This window comes from Sapajus apella, unplaced genomic scaffold (assembly GCF_009761245.1).
Source record: "Sapajus apella isolate SASKATOON/1434 unplaced genomic scaffold, GSC_monkey_1.0 scaffold76, whole genome shotgun sequence".
NCBI lineage: Eukaryota > Metazoa > Chordata > Mammalia > Primates > Cebidae > Sapajus > Sapajus apella.
In genome coordinates, this window is record NW_022437016.1 from 9,486,823 (window position 1) to 9,491,435 (window position 4,613).

Here is a 4,613-nt window from a genome sequence, read left to right on the forward strand (position 1 = left end):
TTCCATGTGCCAGGCATTGTTCTAGGCACTGGGGTTATAAATAAGTCCCTGTTCTCGAGGGGAGAGGGACAGTAACCATACACTAAATATGTAATGCACCAGGTAGTGACAAGCAGAGTGAGGATGAGGGGCCGCTGCTCAGAGATGATGATCTGGCTGGAAAAATAGCCAAACCTTTCCCCACTGACTTCCCAAACCCAGAGGATACATGGAGAAACGACTTGGGGAATAGAAAAAAGGACCCATCACCCCAGGTGCTGCCGCCGCCGCCTCTTCTAGTCCCTCACCTCTAATGTTGTTTTTCCTTTAAAAGTTACTTAGACCAGGTGCAGTGGCTCACATCTAATCCCAGCACTTTCGGCGGCCAAGGTGGGAGGATCACTTGAGGCCAGGAGTTTGAGACCAGCCTGGCCAACATGGAGAAACCCCATGTTTATTAAAAATACAAAAATTAGCCAGGCAGAGATGTGCGACTGTAATCCCAGCTACTTCGGAGGCTGAGGCACAAGAATTGCTTGATCCCGGGAGGTGGAGGTTGCAGTGAGCTGAGATTAGGCCACTGCACTCCAGCCTAGGTGACAAGAGTGAGATTTTGTCTCAAAAAAATATAAAAATACATTTTTTAAAAGTTACTTAAAGCATACAGAAGGGATAGAAAATTATATGGAAAATACTCATGTACCTGCTACCCATGTTAAAAAATGAAAGGTTAGGTTTGTACATAAACAAAAGCTTACAAATACAGCTAAAGGTCCCCTTGTTAGCCAGGAAAGGCTACGGTATGCTGTAGTAGCAAACCCCGAATTCAATAGCTTTAAACAACAAAGATCTGTTTCTATTGCATTCTCAATCCTGTGAGGGTGGGCTAGATTGGGCTATATTCATTGCAGTCTCTTAGGAACCCAGACTGAGGGACGCTCCACTAGTTTATGATGCTGTGATCGCAGCAAAAGTCTTCAAGTTTCACCAGGTAAGGAAGGGAGCAAGAAGACTCAGGCGCTGGCTCTTAGATGTTTCCATTTGAAAGTGTGTTGAGAGCTTCTCGGACTATCCACCTCTCGGTCGCTTTGCTGTTTGTGATATGAGACAGACAGTCGCCGTGGGTGTCATCAAAGCAGTGGACAAGAAGGCTGCTGGAGCTGGCAAGGTCACCAAGTCTGCCCAGAAAGCTCAGAAGGCTAAATGAATATTATCCCTATACCTGCCACCTCAGTGTTAATCAGTGGTGGAGGAAGAACAGTCTCAGAACTGTTTGTTTCAATTGGCCATTTAAGTTTAGTAGTAAAAGACTCGTTAATGATAACAATGCATCGTAAAACCTTCAGAAGGAAAGGAGAATGTTTTGTGGACCACTTTGGTTTTCTTTTTGCTTGTGGCAGTTTTAAGTTATTAGTTTTTAAAATCAGTACTTTTTAATGGAAACAACTTGACCAAAAATTTGTCACAGAATTTTGGGACCCATTAAAAAAGTTTAATGAGGGAAAAAAAAAAAAAAAGAAACTGGCATACGTCAGTTCGCCTCGCGTTTCATTGGCTAAAGCAAGTCATGTGTCCATGTCCAACTTCAAACAGGAAGTGAAGTAAAATCCTCTCGTGCTCAGAACTGAAATGGTGGTGAGCATTGTTATTACCTACCACTTTTCTTATCCCATGTTCATCTACCTTTCACTCTCATGAATAAAACCCATCTAGAAGTAGCTGTTTGTCCTTTTCACCTGTGAATTTAAAAAAATTTTAGTGTGCCTGTATATATCAATAAAGAATATATAGAAAGAAATCTGCCAGGCACAGTGCTTATACCTGTAATCCCAGCAATTTGGGAGGCCGAGGCAGGCAGATCTCTTGATGTCAGGAGTTCAAGATCACCCTGGCCAACCTGGTGAAATCCCGTCTCTACAAAAAATACAAAAATCAGCTGGGTGTGGTGGCACACGCCTGTAATCCCAGCAACTCAGGAGGCTGAGGCATGAGAATTGCTTGAACCCAGGAGGCACACCACTGAATTCCAGCCCAATGAAAAAAAGAAAAAGACTCAGTCTCAAAAAAAAAAAAAAAAAGAATATATAGAAAGAAATCACAAAGAAAATTAGAACATATTCTGAGCTGAATAGCAAAGAAAATGTAACATATCAAAGCCTGTGTGATATAGCTAAAGCAGTATGATAAAGTTATAATATTAAATGGCTTTATTTGAAAGGAAGAAAGTCCTAAAATAAATTTGCTAAGCTTCCACCTTAAGAAACTAGACAAAGAAACTAAACCCAAAGCAGGTAGAAAGAAAGAAATCATAAAGACTGGAACTCAATGAATTAAAAAACAGAAAAATGAGAGAAAATATATGAAACCATAAGCGGGCTCTTGAAAACATCAACAAAATTGATAAACCTCATCTTTAATCAGTTAAAAAAAAAAGACACAAATTACCAACAAAAAAATGAAAGGCTGGGTGCAGCGGCTCTGCCTGTAATCCCAACACTTCGGGTGTCTCAGGCAAGAGGATCGCTTGAAGCCAGGAATTCAAAACCAGCCTAGGCAACCCAGCGAGACGCTGTCTCTACAAAAAATTAAACAATTCGCTGGGTGTGGTGGCTCATGTTTGCAGTCTTAGCTACTTGGGAGACTGAGGTGGGAGCATCTCTTGAGTCCAGGAGGGAGAGGCTGCAGTGAGCATGATAGCACCACCATACTCCAGCCTGGGTGACAGAGCAAGACCTTGTCTCCAAAAAAAATAAAGAAGGAAAAGAAAAAGAAGGGCATCTCTACATAGCCTATGAACATTAAAAAGATAATCAGGGAATATTGTGCCCAGCTTATGACCATACATTTGACAAATGAGGTGGCTACATTTCTTGAAAGACACAAACCAGCAAAGTTCTCAAGAAGAAACAGAGAAGCAGAAAAGATAACTATTGGATACTGGGCTTAACATCTGAATGATGAAGTAATCTGTACAACAAACACCCAATGCATGTTTACCTATGTAACAAACCTTTGTATGTACCCAAACCTAAAATACAAGTTTAGAAAAAGAGGGAAAAAATTACTTTTTCTCTTTCAGCTTGAGAAACCAGCAGTTAAAATTTTATTACGTCAATATGTACGCTATTTTATGTTAGCATATATGTATCAAAACCAATACAACTGTCATCAGCACTGAAATCTAAAAAAAATAAAATGTGTTGGCTTTTTGTTTTTCCAAGACAGAGTCTAGCTTTGTCACTCAGGCTGGAGTGCAGTGGCTCAATCTCAGTTCACTGCAGCCTTCACCTTGCCAGTTCAAGCTATTCTCCTGACTCAGCCTCCCAAGTAGCTGGGATTACAGGCATGTAACACCACACCCGGCTAATTTTTATATTTTTAATAGAGACAGGATTTCGCCATATTGGCCAGGCTGGTCTCAAACTCCTGACCGCAAGTGATCTGTCCACCTTAGCCTCCCCCAAAGTGCTGGGATTACAGGTGTGAACCACCATGCCAGGTTTTTTTGTTTGTTTTTGTTTTGTTTTGCTTTGACAGGGTTTCATTCTGTTGCCCAGGCTGGAGCACAGTGGTGTAATCTTGGCTCACTGCAACCTCTATTTCCTGGGTTCAAGCAATTCTCCTGCCTCAGCATCCCGAGTAGCTGGGATTACAGGCGTGTGACACCATACTCAGCTAATTTTTGTATTTTTAGTAGAGATGGGGTTTCACCATGTTGGTCAGCCTGGTCTTAAACTCCTGACCTCAAGTGATCTTCCCTATTTGGCCTCCCAAAGTGCTGGGATGACAGGCATGAGCCACTGTGCCCAGCTGTAATGTGTTTGGCTTTGAGTACACTTTAAATGAAGCAACACCTAAGAGTATCACTGGGAGGTCTATGAACTAGGCTGAAGTACTAAAAACCAAGCAAAAATAGTAAGAAAAGCCAAGAAGAAAACATGGAAAGGAAGAAAAATAGGAGTGAGAAAATGTTGTCAGTGTAGTGCCTCACCCAGAAAATGTCTTTCATGCTGTTTAGTGATATTCTTGGTTAAAAATTTCTAAAAGTTGTGGAAAGCAAGTCAAATTTTGTTCTAGCCTTCTGCTGTAAAAAATGAGATAACAAATATGCCTCAAATCTATTGTTTTCCAAAATATGGTGTTCATGCTTGAAATGTGCTATTGCCAAAGTTGATTTTTGAAATAAAAAAAAAAAGAAGAAACAGAAAACCCAAATAGTCCTATATATCAATTAAGGAATAGAAATTCATAGTAAATACTTCCCCTTAAAAAAATTTCCCAGCAGGGTGCGGTGGCTCACGCCTGTAATCCCAGCATTTTGGGAAGCCAAGGAGGGTGGATCACCAGGGCAGGGGTTCGAGACCAGCCTGGGCAAGACGGTGAAACCCCATCTCTACTAAAAATACAAAAATTAGCCGAGTGTGATGGCAGGGCCTGTAATCCCAGCTACTCAGGAGGCTGAGGCAGGAGAATCGCTTGAACATGGGAGGCGGAGGTTGCAGTGAGCCAAGATTTTGCCACTGCACTCTAGCCTGAGTGACAGAGCAAGACTCTTTCTCAGGGAAAAAAAAAAAATCCCCAGCCCAGATGGCTTCACTGGTGAATTTTACTAGTTAAATTTATTTAAAAAGGCC

General features: G+C 41.5%; 1 long non-coding RNA gene across 1 annotated transcript in view; it reads left to right on the top strand.

The window, feature by feature from the left end:
* The first annotated feature begins 1,015 nt into the window (after window positions 1-1,015).
* The window catches only part of LOC116532416, a 15,714-nt gene continuing 12,116 nt past the window's right edge, over window positions 1,016-4,613 (top strand). Inside the window, exon 1 of the long non-coding RNA XR_004260857.1 lies at window positions 1,016-1,469. This is a non-coding gene — a long non-coding RNA (uncharacterized LOC116532416). The remainder of the gene's footprint in view (window positions 1,470-4,613) is intronic.